Genomic DNA, 15,488 nt, shown 5'->3' on the forward strand with positions numbered 1-15,488 from the left:
TGTTCAAAGCAGGCCGGTTGCCTGAATACTCCAGCTAGGAATAATGGAGTAGGACTCCAGTTCTATTTTGTTGGTTTTTGGAACTAGGGCTATGATTAAGAGGGATGGCTGGGGTCATTCGTATTGTGCCGCTAGAAGTGAAATTCTTTGACTCGCACAAAATGAACAAAAGTGAAAGCATTTGCCAAGAATGTTTTCATTAATCAAGAATGGAAGTTGGATGTTTGAAGATGATCAGAGGTCATAGTTCCAACCATAAACTATGCTGACTAGCAATCTGGCAGTGTTATTCCCATGACCTGCCAGGGAATTTCCAGAAAACAAAAATATTTGGGTTCTGGAGGGGGGGGGGTTGCAAAGCTGAAACGTAAAGGTACTGACAGAAGAGCTCGAGGCTTAATTTGACTCAACACAGGAAACATCACTCAGCCCAAACATGGAAAGGATTGACACATTGATAACTCTTTCTCAATTCTATGGGTGGTGGTGCATGGTCGTTCTTAGCTGGAGGAGCAATTTGTCTGATAATGAGACTCCACCATGCTAACCAGTTAAGCAGCCCTGTGCGGTCGTCTCTAACTTCTTAGCCACACGAGATTGAGCAATAACAGGTCTGTGATGCCCTTAGATGTCTGGGGCTGAATGTGTGCTACACTGAATGGATCAGCATGTGTATACCCTTGGCTGACAGGTCCAGGTAATCTGCTTCACCCCATTCATGATAGGGACCAGAGATTGCAATTATTCTCCATGAACAAGGAATTCCCAGTAAGTGCAGGTCATAAGCTCGATTTGATTAAGTCCCTGCCATTTGTATATACTGCTCATTGCTGCTACCAATTTGATGGTTTACTGAGGTCCTCAGATCGGCCCCACTGGAGTCTGTCATTCCCTGGCGATTTGCTGAGAAGATGATCAAACTTGACTATCTAGAGGAAATAAAAGTCATAACAAAGTTTTGGTAGGTGAACCTGCAGAAGGAACATTAACACTGAGGATCCTGGGATGGTGCTGTTCGCAAGGACCACCTCTTCTCAATCTGCCACCCCGACCCTCTCTCTCCACCTTCCACTACAGGCAGGCAGGACAGGCTGTGACTCCTGGGTGAAGGGGGAATGACGGGCGGGGTTGCGTCTCTCCCCCACCCCTCCTGGCAGTGGGGTGGGGGCCCATCAGTGCAGCAGGAAGCATGGCCACGCTGGCCACTCCTCTACCTCCCCAAGGGGATGGCAACGGAAGGGGCACCTGGGCAGTGTCACTATCTACAGTGCCCCATGAGGTGATGAACTCCCCACAGAGGGGAAGAGGGTGCCATCTCAGCAGGGGATGGTACTCCCTGCCTTCTCACCACATGGGGCCACCCCAGGGTGTACACCAGCATCCCCTCCCTTTGATAGTGGTCACAGATACCCAAGAAGGATGCCCCACTCCCCAAGGGGCATTGGTTTGAAGACCTGGAATGTCAGTGAGGTGGCTGTGTACTGGCTGCCATGGGACTTCCTGCCACCTCACAGCATGGCGCCAGTAACCATGATGGCAGAACCTCACCTGCTCTTCTCTCAGCAGTGGTGCCAACAGTGATGGAGTAAGATTGGTATGACTCTGAGCAATGGATCACTCAGCTAATGAGTCAATGAAGAATGCAGCTACCTGTGAGAACTAATGTGAATTGCAGGACACATTGATCATCAACACATCGAGCGCACTTTGCGGTCCTGGGTTACTCCTGGGGCTATGCCTCTCTGAGGCTGGTCATGCTTTCCATCACCCCCAGGGGGGTCCTAACCCTGGTAAGGGTGCAGCCAGGGCATTGAGAGAGCCTGTCATGGTCCCCCTGTACTCCCAGAGTGAGACACAGATGGAGGAGAGGAGTCTCCGCCACCCCCAGCTGGGAAGCCCATCCGCACCACAGATGGGAGGGTGAATGTGCATGTCTGGCTTGTCCCCAGAGGCTGTCTGTGGTACCACTACTCAGCTGTCATCCTGCGGGGTGAGGCATGACGTCCAACCACCTGGTTCCCATGCAGCGGGGTGGCATTGGCCCTCCTTTTCTGCCCAGAGTCTGGCAGTGGGGGAGCAGGTGTGGGTCAGGGATGGGGTGGCACATCCATCCATCCTAATGACCCCTGCCATCCACCCCCCACAACCATGCTCGGAGCACAACCTCAGATCAGAATGGTGACCTGCCGAATTTAAGCATATTAGTAAGTGGAGAAAAAGAAACTAACTAGGATTCCCCTCAGTAACAGTGAGTGAAGAGGGAAGAGCCCAGCGTCAAATCCCCACATGGGAGCCGGGTGCAGGGAAGTGTGGTATACAGAAGTCTGACTCCCCAGTGCTGCCCAGATCGAGGGTCCACCTGTGTATGGTGTGAGCTCAGTGGTGGCCCCGGCTCCCTGGGATCAGGTCTTCCCAGAGTCGGATTGTTTGTGAATGCAGCCCAAAGCAGTTGGTAAACTCCATCTAAGGTTAAATACCGACATGGGACCAATAGCAGGCAAATACTGTAAGGATAAGTTGAAAAGAACTTTGAATGGTTTTATGCTCTCTTGAACTCTCTCTTCAGAGGTAAATGGCTGGTGTCCGCATGGTCCACCTAGAAGATTCAACCCAGGGGCCGCATCAGATGCCTGGGCGAGCCGTTTCCCTTCCCACTCCCCCTCCTGGAGGTAGGGGACCAGTCCTGGGCCCACCACCCACCACTGGATGCATTCCCTCTGTAGAATTGTGCTGCAGCCATCTCCAGGTTGGCCAGGAAGGCCATGCAGAGGATGGCTCCCCTCCCCAAAGTGGAGTGTTACAGCCATCAGCATCAGCTCTCGACATGCCCCAGGGTCATGCTTCAGTGGGACTGTCTACTGATCCTGACTGTTCTCAGTGCAGCCCAGCAGTGTCCTGCCACCAGGCTCACTTTGGGTGCCGAGGTCTGCCATGACCTTGGTGACCCACCCATCCCGTATTGAAGCATGGATCAAGGATTCTAACAGTTGCACAAGTCTAAGGGTGGTCAGGAGACTCCACAGCACAATAAAAGTGAGGGCTAACATGCACTGGCTGCAGCAGGATCCCCCAGTCTGTGCGGGGGACTCACTGCCAGCCCATCTCACCCACCCCGTCAGGGAGGTGGAGCATGACTATACCTGTTGGGACCCAAAAGATGATGAAGTATGTCTGGGCAGGGTGAAGCCAGAGGAAACTCCTGTGGAGTTCTGTAGCAGTCATGACATGCAAATTGGTCATCCGACCTGGGTGTAGGAGCAAAAGACTAATCCAACCATCTAGTAGCTGGTTCCCTTTGAAGTTTCCCTCAGGATAGCTGGCACTCAGCTGATGCAGTTTTATCTGGTAAATCAAAAGATTAGAGGTCTTGGGGCCAAAATAATCTCAACCTATTCTCAAACTTTAAGTGTGTAAGAAGCCAGAATCTCTGGCTTGCAGCTAGGTGTGGAATGTGAGGGCCTAATGGGTCACTTTTGGTATCAGAACTGGCACTCAGGATGAACAGAACACTGGGTTAAGGCACTCAATGCTGAGGCTCATCAGACCCCAGAAAAGGTGTTGGCTGATACAGGCAGCAGGACGGTGAGCAGGGAAGTCAGAATCTGCTAAGGAGTGTGTAACAACTCACCTGCTGAATCAACTAGCCCTGAAAATGAATGGCACTGGAGTGTCAGGTCCATACCCATCCATTGCTGGGAGCTGAGGGGGCTATGCTATGATAAATAAAAAGGCTGCTGCTGTGGCACTGAAGCCCAGAGCGATGAGCTGGGTGAAGTCACCACTGGTGCAGATCTTGGTGGTAGTAGCAAATATTCAAATGAGAGCTTTGAAGGCTGAAGTGGAGAAGGGTTCCATGTGAACAGCAGTTGAACATGGGTCAATTGATCCCAAGAGATAGGCAAATGCCATTCCAAAGGGATGGGAGATGGTCTCCATCACCCTCAGATGATCGAAAGGGAGTCAGGTTCAGATCCTCTAATCCGAAGCTGCAGAGATGGATGCCTCGTGGCATCCAGTGTGGTGATGCAAAAGATCCTGGAGAAGCTGGTGGGGGCCCCTGGGAGAGTTCTCTTTTCCTTGTAAAGACAGGGTGCCCTGGAATGAGTTAATCCAGAGAGAGGGCCCCACACCCTGGAAAGTGTTGCTGTTCCAGCCCCATCAGGTGAGCTCTCGCTGGCCCTTGAAAATCCAGGGGAGAAGGTGTAAGTCTCGCACCGGGCCTTATCCATATCCGCAGCAGGCCTACAAGGTGAATAGTTTCTGGCATGTTAGAACAATCTAGGTAAGGGATGTTGGCAAGCCAGATCCGTAACTTTGGGATAAGGATTGACTCTAAGGACTGGGTCATTTGGGCTAGGGTGTAAAGCAGGGCTGGGCACGAGCTGCGGCTGGATGAGGTGTCACTCCCTTGCTGTGCCCACCCAGGAGGGATGACCAGGGGGGTGGCGGTGGCAACTCTGGACATGCTCTGGGCCCTTCCTGTTGATTGTCTCAGCTGTGGTAGGTGCTGGTTCTGACTGGCATCCCGCATCATCCAACAGGTAACAGCTGACTTAAAACTGGTGCACACTAGGGCAATCAGACTGTTTAATTAAAACAAAGCATCGCAAAGGCCCGAGATGGGTGTTGACGCAATCTGATTTCTCCCCAGTGCTCTGAATGTCAAAGTGAAGAAATTCAATGAAGCGTGAGTAAACAGCGGGAGTAACTATGACTCTCGTAAGGTAGCCAAATGCCCCGTAACCTAATTAGTGATGCACATGAATGGATAAACAAGATTCTCACTTTCCCTACCTACTACCTAGTGAAACCACAGCAAAGGGAATGGGCTTGGCAGAATCAGAGGGGAAAGAAGACCCTCTTGAGCTTGACTCTGGTCTGGCAGTATGAAGAGACATGAGAGGTGTAGAATAAGTGGGAGGCCTTGGCCAGTGTTGAAATACCACTACTCTTATTTTGTTTTTACTTACCTGATCCCTCAGGGAACAGTCCTTAGACCACTTGTTTTTGGCATTTACTAGGTATGTATCCCAGAGACTACCCCATCCATGTGAAGTGGAGCTCCTCCATAACCCAGTTCCAATGTAACTTGGACAATTTACACACCAACAAAAACTCTCTAAACAACATTCTAGACAACTGTCAGCATAACTGTCAGCATGCATTATTCTACTACCACAGTATCATACCAACACACACAACTATCCTTTGTAGATACCATCAATCTCAACAACCTTCTCTCCTCTTTCTCTGGTCAACTCTCCTCTTCTTTCCATTTGATATGGTCAACCACTCCATTTTAATTAACATTCTTATATCCTCCTTTGATAATCTAGCCATTAATAATTTTTTACCTCTACTCAACAAATAGACAACAAGCAATCTTTGGGAAAACCAAATTTCCTATTACCAGTTACTTCCATCGTGTAATTTCTTTCTCAGATCCCTTCTCATCTCTTCTCTTCTTGCTCCTGTTCATCAGCAATCTCCATTCATCTCTCACTCAAGTCCCATTCACAACAATGCACTCTCACTCAACCTTCTGCTCTATGCTATCTTCATAATGACTTTTTAATTCATCTCAATCTGCTCTAAAACTGGATAGAACCTCTTTCTCAAACACCTTTCCTAAACTTCTCCAAAAAAAACTTAAAAAATCCAACTCTCTCCTCTTCTCTCAACTTCACATATTCTTCCTTAGAACTTCTGTCACCTCAAACTATCCATACATTCATCACACCCATAAACTCAGACAATATTTTATAACCTCCTATCAACCAATATTTAATGCCATTAATCAGCATATTAAAAATATCAAAATATTATCAGAAAAATAGGATCCTTACCTAATTAAACCTTTCCAACATTAAAATAGGATCCCTTTGTAAACTTTGTCCTTTCACCAAACAACCTTGCCAATTTTACCAACCTTGCAACCTTGTTTCTTAACAAACTGGCTACTATACTTGCTACAACAACTTTGTTACCTGTAGCCACTGGGTAACCCTTTTGCCTGCCTCAGCCTGCAACCTGCTAACAACAACCTATAACCCCAAACTAAACTCCCTAAAAACTCTCAACTTACTCACTGCTGCCCATATAAAATACTTCCCTATACTCACTATACTCTAATCCCTACTCTTAAAATAACTTCCATAATTTCTCCTGCTTAAAACCAACACTCTACTTTAACTTACTGCAATAAAAATAATTCTGCTGGTGACTTTCTATTCACTAATACTAAGGACTGGACTGCTGAACTGAGGAAAAAAATATATATTATCACATCATACATTCCTCACTTAAAAAAAAATAAAACAAAGAAAAAAAGTCACTGGCTCTGTCCTGTACAAACCTGACTAATCTTTTTTTACTTTTTCTCTTTTTTCTACTACTTCTACTCTTTCTTCTCTTTTTTTTGAGACTTTTTTCAAATCTATCTCTTTCCCAAATTTTTTTTTTTTCCTTTGCTTTAATCTCTCTTTCATATCTGTTTTACTTTTACTTTTCTTACTTTTCTTAACTTCCTTCTTTTCCTCCTCTCCTCCTCTTTTTTTTTCTTCTTTTTTTAAAGTTTAAGTTCTATAGTAAACATATAAGTCGATTTGTTCTGTTTTTGTTGTTTTGTCCTGATGATGTTATGTTATTACAGCTAATATTATATGTGAGAAATGTTTTTCTTGTCATGTTTTTTTGTTTTTTATTTTTATTTATATTTATTCTTCTCTCTTCTGTTGTTTTTTGTTTTTTTTTTTTTGTTTTTTGTTGTTTAAAATTTGTGTGTTTTTTTTTCCCCGGGCCTCTACTGAAAATGGAAATATATCCAGCTAGACTAGCCCGGTCAACAAATGTAAAATAAATAAATAAAATAAATAAAATTGGATGATAAATCGGAAACTGATCCCTGGTTTAGCACCTATGTCTCTAATGGACACAGGTAACCTGTAAATGGTCTATTCCCCAGGCCCATGCTTACACTTATCAAGGGTATCGGAACTTGTCAGAGATTTGGGATGCATGGCTAGGCTTAAAAAGGCCCTTGTGGTTGTTAGCCTAGTAAACACCTATGAATCTATGAACCTGGTGAGGCATGGGGGTAAGACCCACTGGGGCTTTCACTTCTGGCTCCAAGAGCCCAGCATCCAGGAGCGACCTGCTCCGAGGACAGTATCAGGTGGGAAGTTTGACTGGGGCAGTACACCTGTCAAAGTGTAACACAGGTATCCTAAAGCAAGCTCAGGGAGGACGGAAACCTCCTATGGGGCACAGGGGCAAAAGCTCACTTGATCTTGATTTTCAGTATGAATACAGACTGTGAAAGTGGGGCCTCACGTTTATGGATTTTAAGCAGGAGGTGTCAGAAAAGGTACCACAGGGATAACTGGCTTGTGGCAGTAAAGCTTTCATAGCAACGTCACTTTCTGATCCTTCGATGTCAGCTATTCCTGTCATTGTGAAGCAGCAACAAGTGTTGGATTATTCACCCACTAACAAGGAACATGAGCTGGGTTTAGACCATTGTGAGAAAGGATAGTTTTACCCTACTGATGATGTGTTGTTGCGGTAGTAATCCTGCTCCGCATGAGAGGAACCGCAGGTTCAGACATTTGGTGTATGTGCTGGCCTGAGAAGCCAATGGTACCAAGCTACCATCTGTGGGAATATGACTGAACACCTCTGTAGATCAGAGTGTGTGATATACCTTTAAGAAACTTGCCAGTGAGTCAGCACATGCAGATAAGTACTGAGCACATACAAGTAAGAGTGCCATTTGAGTGAGCAGCCAGAGTGAGAGTATGCAAGTATGTAGTCAGTTAGTTAGATAGCCCGTTTAAGTTTAATGTTCCTGCCATCCATCCTGATGTATTTGTATACAATAAACTACTTAAATGAACATCCAATGTCTTCTTAATGCACATAAAAAGAGCAACAGCTTCTAAGTCAGAATCCCATCTAAAATTATGATACCGCAGCACCGCGGATCTCTGGTTGGCCATGGATGGCCAGCCACAAGGTCGTCAAGGGGCACTTCTTGTCACTGGGTTGGAGCGTGGACAGAAGGGGGCCTATTCATGAGGAACCTGGTGCTAAATCGTTCATAGACGATCTGATTCTGGGTAAGGTTTCATACGTAGCAGAGCAGCAAAAAGCTGTGATCTATTGAAAGTCAGCCCTCGAGCCAAGCTTTTGTCGCAGGAGAAGTTATGGGCTCCATGCCCTCATGGGGAGCAGGGAGCCATCCATGGTCAGCCCACCATGTGTGCCTCCTCCTCTTGCCATCCTGCACTAGTCCAGATCGCCAGCGTGACTTTGTTAGATGGGGAGGGAGAGTCCAGCCAGATGGGGTGGGAGAGCACCTTCTGGGCACTCCACTGACTGCAAGACTCCAGTGTGGGAGGAGGTCCCCAGCCACGTCTTCATTTTGCCTCTGCAGTACCTTGGTCCACATAGTCAAAACATGTGCAGGTGTGGATAGGGCCGAGGATCGAGGACCCAGGTTTAAGGGTTGTCCCTGGAGGGGCGACCCAGGAATGGGTCTGTGGCTTCTGAGAGATGGCTGAGGGCCTTCTGGGGAAGCCAGATCCAGGTATCCCTTCCCCCTGGACACCACAAAAGCAGGGATAGAGCCACCATGGGATCTCACACCTGGGGCTGGCTGGTGGGTTTGGCTGTGGGCAGGCTGAATGCCACAGGAAGAGGCCAGATATGTGATCCCATCCCCTGAACCCCAGAGAAGTGGAGATAGGGTCGCCATAGCATCTTGGACCCGGGACCAGATGGGGGGGCTCATCCATCAGTATTGACAGGCCGAGGGCTGCCCTAGGAGGTTAGACTTGCAATCCCATCCCCCTGGACCCCAGGAAAGTGGAGATAGGGCAGCCATGGTGTCTCACACATGGGACCGGCTGGGTGAGTCGGGCCAGCCTTCCGTTCTTCATCCAGCATGGGGGAGATGCCACTCTGCAAACGGCACTGCCCCAGAGGCAATGGGCCATGAGCCAGGAGGCTTAAAATGACACGCATTCTTCAAACCCTTGCACAGTGGATAAGAGAGCTGGAGGTATGCTGTGAAGGGTGCAGGGATGTGGGGTGCCAAGGCCATATTCCCTGTGAGTTTGAAAGCTCTGGGTGCAGGGCTGTGGGAAGAACCAGCATGATAGTAGTCCAGACAAAAGCTTGTCTGAGGCCGTGGAGCCAAGCAGAGTTCCATGAGTCTGGAAAGGATCAGATGTAAATTCTCTTGAGAGGCTCTGAGGGCATTCATGATCTGGCATGATTAGGCAGCCTACATGAGACACAGAAGAGTGAGGGACCCTCAGCTAGGAAAGGAGCCCTTTCAGCCGGGTTTAAGTGGAGGCCTGGAGGGGTTGGAAGTCAGGAATGGAGTGAGAAGGAGTGAGAGAGAGAGAGAGAAAGAGAGACACAGAAAGTAGCCTGGCTGGGAGAGCTGTGTCTGGGTGAGAGAGTCCGGATCATGTCCCCCCTTTCTGGATGGAAATCCGGAAGGGAAAGAGGTGTGGAAATTGTCCAAGCTCGGAGGGCTTCTGCCAGGATGAGAGGGTCTGAACCATGCTCCCCAGGACAGAAGTCTGGAAGGGAGAGAGCAGTGTAAATTAGCTGGGTGGGAAGGGCTCCTCCTTGGCTAGAGGTTATCCGACCTCTCCCCGGCCCAAGGGCGGTCTTGAAAAATGACAAAGTCCCCTGCAATGCTCCAGATTGGAAAGAAGGGAGACTTGGAAGTCCTTATGAAAATGGATCCACCCCTCAGTGGCTGAGTGGAGTTCCACAAGCCATCCAGGATTAGAGGGGAGCTTCCCTGAGAGGCTCTGAGGCACAGATGATCCAGCACAATTAGGCAGCTTGCAGGAGACGTGGAGGCAGTGGTGTCCCCCAAGGCAAGGTGGGGACTGTGGCTGGGGAAGGAGGTCTGTCAGCCAGGTTGAAAGGGAGGCCCAGGCAGAAGTCCATAAGAGTGCACTGGGCAGGTGGCATCAGAGCCTGGAGGGCTCTGCATTGGTGACGGGTTCAGGCAGGGAACATTTCCCCCCATGACAGAAGCCTAGAAGGGAATGTCAGATGGATGGCAGCAGAGCCTGCAGAACTCCTGCCCAGGTGAGGGGGTTGCAGGCAGCACCCCCTATTATGGAAGTCCATAAGGAAGCACCAGGCAGATGGCAGTGGAGCCTGCAGAGCTCCTGCCAGGACAAGGGGGTAAGGCAGTGCCCCCTGGGCAAACATGGTGTCTCGGACCTGGGGCCAGCCAGTGTAATCAGCCATCAGTGCAGATGGGCCGAGGGCACCACTGTAATCCAGAGCTGCGATCCCATGCCCCTGGCCCCCAGAGAAATGAAGATGGGGCTGCACAGGCCAGTGTAATTGTTTTGTGAGTGTGAAGCAATGTTGAAGGAGGGAAGGGGCGATTGTTGAGGAGTTTTGCATGGTGTGTATTATGTTTTATTTTGTGAGGGGGAAGGGTGGCAAAGTCAAAGACTGCCCTGGGCAGTACAAACTCTAGCTTCATCACTCCCTGTATTTCTCTTCAAATATCTTTGGGGCTGCTTTTTTGTGTTGATTAATTTGACTTTCTCCTTTGCATAAATATTGCACCATATCAGATCTCTCTTACTTTTCCAAGTCCATATTTTTTATACCTTTCAAAAATCTCTAGATTTTGACCTTTATACTTTCACACTTCTTCAGCCACTTCTTTCTCCAAATGGCCCAAGGTTTCTTGGTCTATATAATGTCTATCATAAATCTGTTGTATTAGTGGACACAAATGTTTATTGTAAGCTTCCGACAGTTTTTCATACGCAAGTAGTTTTATTTTCTCTAATCTCTCTGTCTTAATCTTTTTGTATATTTTCTGCCTTTAAATTCTGGGCTTCTTGCGTAACAGTAACAATACTAATTTATTTCTTATTCTCCATAGTCCACTCTATCATCTTTATGGCTCTTTTTTGGTCTATCAGTTTTTGTGATTTTTGTGGACTGCTACTTCCTTCTACAACAGGTCAGCATCCTTCCCCTGGGGCTGGCCTAGCCCCATTGTAGGAATGTTTTAATGTCTTGAGGATTTTATACTATCATTTTTTCTAGTCCTGGCAACAGTGCACCTACCAGGATTGGGCATTTTTTTTTCCTGGGTCTTGTACACCCAGCTATCTTTTTTATTTTTAACTTACGTCTGTCCATGATATATGCCATATAAAATACAGTCTATATATATCAGTGCTGTCTTGGAGAGATTTTGTGAAAAACAGGGTCCACCTCATGAAGGTACTCTCCAAGACTTGAGGATGAATTAAATTCCAGCAATACTACTCTCCTTTGCTTGCTAATTTATCATCATCCATTAATCCCTACATTTTTTTAATTTCTCCAAATCTTTTGGGTTTCTAATACCATGACAAGAAAGGACCCCATTCCTAAGTCAAAGTATGATGAAAGTTCATGAAATTAGTATTGTTTCAATATTTGATTTCACCCAGAAGTGCTCTTTGCAGCACCCACAATGTGCTCAGTAATGATTCCTTCTGCAATTCGTATGGAGTTACATGTATCAGTCTTCTTCTTCTTTCAGTTATTCCCAGTAGGGGTTGCCACAGCGGATCATGTCCGCATATGTCATTTGACAAAGGTTTTACACCAGATGCCCTTCCTGACGTAACCCTCCCCAGTTAGCTGGGCTTGGGACCAGCACGAAGAAATGCACTGGCTTGTGCATCCCCGGTGGCTGGGTTATGGAGTTACATTTATCGGTAACATATCTAAATACGATTGTCGATTCTTTTTTTAAAACTCGTTGCTCCTACTACTATTGGAACTCTCTGTGTGTCTTTCTTCCTCATTGCTCTCATTTCTGCCTGCAAATCCTGATATTTTTATGACTTTGTGCCTGTCTGTCTGTATGCAAGACACTGTAATCACTGGATGTAGCAATTTCATTGATCAATACTATTTTTTTTCTTTTCATGGACTACTGTACCTGGTTTTCTCGCATCTGTCTTTGAATTCTTGGTAATGGGTGATCCCATGTGATGTAGACTTCGTTGTTTTCTGTGATGATTTGTTTCTAGTGTTTTTCATCTACTTCAATATTATGTTTACACAATGCCCAGTGCAACACTCTTGCCACATTATTATGCCTTTCAGTATACAGTCCTTCTGCCATTGGTATGTCACAAAACCTACATTTGTCTCTTTCTCCCACGTAAATAAGTCAAACATCCACCATGTACCACCAGGATAAAAAAGTCGAGCAAGTACAAAACAGGATCTTCATAAATATTTTTCCAAAATGTATCTATTTCTTCTTTTTTTGGTTGACTTTCAATGCCTTTTGCCTTCTGTTTTACAAAACCTACATTTGTCTGTTTCTCCCAAGTAAATAAGTCAATCATCCACCATGTACCACCAGGATAAAAAAGTCGAACAAGTACAAAACAGGATCGTCATAAATATTTCTCCAAAATGTATCTATTTCTTCTTTTTTTTGGTTGACTTTCAATTCATTTTGCCTTGTTTCCCAGTTCTCTATAAAACTTTTTTGGGTCCACAATAAATTGCTTATTCTGTACTTTTCCTTTATGTTGGTCTGTGTATCTTCTAAGTTTTTCTGCCTGTGCTGAAATTTTTAGTTTATTATTTGTGATAGTGCATGATACATTCTGATCTGTTATAATACTGTGTATTGCTTTTATCATGTCCATCTTTCTGAGTATTTTTGTTGATCTGTTCCCTCTTCTATCCTCTTCTAACAGTGACATTTCTTGTCTTAATTGCTTTATAGTTTTCTCTGTTTGATACTTCCATGATGGCATTCAAATTTGCCCCTTCTTTTCACTTACTACCCTGTGTTCTTGTGGGTAGACTTTCTCTGTTATTAATTTGGCTGCACAGTAATGTATCCTATTTACTTATGTTATATTGTATGACTCTCTATGGACAGTCCTAATTACTGTGTTCATTTGTTTTATCAAACATCTACTTTTTGGGTTTTATTGACCTTATCCAGTTCTTTCATTGATCTTAATATGTCTATCCATCTCTATTAAATCAAGCAACTCTTCTCTTAGATCATTTTCTTCTAAACTGAGGGCACATTCTTTGTTCGCCATTTCCTGCAGGCATTCTATAGAAAGCTCCAGAGCTTCTTCCTATGCCACATTCTCTTCAGTTTCACCCTGTGTCATCCATTGCTCTTTCATATGGGAGGTCACTGGCCTACCACTCCACGGCATTGACTGTGTCAGAGTTGCCACAGTTTCCTGTTCTTTCTCTTGCTGTATAGCTCCAACTGAATGTTTGTGCTGGTTTCCTTTGGGAGGCTCCAAGCTATCTTCATATGTCAACTGATTAGATGCTTCCTCCTCCACTGGTTTCTCCTTAATTTGCATGTCCGTTGCTCTATCCTGTTGTGTTGTTATCCGAGTTAAATTTTCTACATGTAATCCTTCACTTTGCAGGTAATCCATAACCTCAGTTTCTGTTTCTTTAACTTCTCTATTACTAATCCTCTTTTCTACTTTTCCTCTTTGTTTTCTTATTTTTTGTATATATTTTGTCTATCTATCTGTGAGAGTTTTTCAATGATACCTGAATGGAGGATTGTGTCAAAAGCCTTGCCCAGGTCAAGATAGGCAGTATGCACTGTCTTACCTTTATCCAGGGCTTTGGTGACTTTGGTGACTTTCTCAAAGAAGTCCACCTAGTTTTATAAGCATGATCTACCCTTAACAAAGCCGTATTTGGTTGGGTCTAGAGTCTGAATGTCAACTATGTCCTTGTTGATAAGCTCCATGATTATTATTTCCATGCCGTTGCAGATGAAACTGGTTAGACTTATGGGTCTATACTTCTCAGGTTCTGTTCATGCCCCCCCCCCCTTGTGCAAGGGGATTACTGTTGCTGTTCTCCACTCTGCTGGAACAAAGCCAGTTCTGAGGCTGTGGTTAAGCAGAGCACTAAGTGAGTCTGGTCCTGTATTAGATTGCTTAATAAGCATCCTGGGATGTTATCTGGTCGCATTGAGGCCATGTTTTTGACCTTGGAGAGCACAGATAAGACTTGATGTCTAGTGATACTAGGCAGAGGACTGGTGTTGGGTATGCTTTCGGGAATGGCCGGTGGGGCCACAGGGTTGAAGTTTGCACCAAATCTGTCAGCTAGCACACTAGTGATTCCATCCAGTGCAGTATGAGTGGTACAATCTATTACCAGTTCTGCACAAAGATGGGCATTCCCTTTTAGGTTTTGGGCATAATTAAACAATGCCTTATGATTATCCTGAGCTAGGGATGCTATTTTAGCTTCATACATAGCTTTAGAGAATATCACTAGATTTCAGATTTGCTTGCTGAAGGTGAGGAGGGTATTCTTCCTCTGCTGAGTCAGTTCCTTCTTATTCTAAGACAACTGTTTTCTCCTCTTGTTATATGATCTGTTTACACTTGAGGTCCACCATGGTGGCTTGTTTTTATGGGAGGACCTGGTTTTGATTTAGTCAGATACAGCTGAGTCTATACAGGTGCTTAAGTGTTTGCACAGAGCATCTCAGTACACCTCTGCATAGGATTCATTGTTGTCTGTGAGTGCAGGGGATATAACACTTTTTATACCATTGCTTAGTAGTCTGAAGTTAGCTTTGGAAAAGTTCTTTAGTCTTTTTGTGCCTGTGGGGGTGTCAGATCCAATAGTTATTTCAAACAAGACATTTTTGTGGTCTGACCTTACCAGGGAAGGCATCACACAGGGGGGAGTGCAGTGACTCCCCATGTTGGTGAGTACTATGTCGAAGACATTTGGGCCCCATGTGGGTGTGAAAACTATCTGTTCCAGAACATTTGAATTAACAAAGCCAAGGAACCTCTGGGCGAGCATGTTTATGCTCGTATATGTCACCCAGTTGCTGGAAGGATAGATGAAATCACCCATGACTAAGGTGCTGGGCTGTATGGAGAGTTCATAGGTTCATAGGTAGGTACTAGGCTGTTGGCCCTAGAGCCTATATAAGCCTAGCCAAAAAGGTACCCTGGCCTTCACCACCCAAGAAAATTATTTTTCTGTGCTCCTGTCAAGCAGAGCCACAGAGGTGATTCCCGGGGTGAACTTCCTATTTCCCATCCAATCATATAGGTTCATAGGTGATTCCAGTAAGTCCAGGTAGGCGGTGTGCTTTTCTTGGTTCATGGTTGGGTACCTATAGCTAGCAATGATGTGGTAGGGTATTTTGCCTAGAGTTAATTGGACATGGAGTAGTAGTTTGAGAGAGTCATACTGTTTGACCAGTCTCGAGATGTATGTGGCTTTAATGAAGATGGATACCCCTCCACCTTTGATTTTCTCACACTCATTTTTGAGGTCTGAACGTGTGAAAGGCATTGTAGACTTGCACTGCAGGGGTGCTCTCCATGGCCTTGAACCCTTTCTCAGTGACTGCACAGATGTCAGCATCTTCCAAGGTGAGGTGTGCTTCCAGGGAGTGC

The 15,488-nt window shown here is 45.7% G+C and overlaps 1 protein-coding gene and 2 pseudogenes across 4 annotated transcripts in view; all 3 read left to right on the forward strand.

The window, feature by feature from the left end:
• Nucleotides 1-15,488, forward strand: part of LOC122813774 (sulfotransferase 1 family member D1-like) — a 506,318-nt gene that overhangs the window by 240,400 nt on the left and 250,430 nt on the right. The gene's annotated exons all lie outside the window — the stretch shown is intronic.
• On the forward strand, nucleotides 1,599-1,752 carry LOC122814546 (annotated as a pseudogene).
• Nucleotides 2,161-8,191, forward strand: LOC122814703 (annotated as a pseudogene).

The sequence above is a fragment of the Protopterus annectens genome, chromosome 10.part0, assembly GCF_019279795.1.
Source record: "Protopterus annectens isolate FY-2018-M chromosome 10.part0, PAN1.0, whole genome shotgun sequence".
Taxonomy (NCBI): domain Eukaryota; kingdom Metazoa; phylum Chordata; order Ceratodontiformes; family Protopteridae; genus Protopterus; species Protopterus annectens.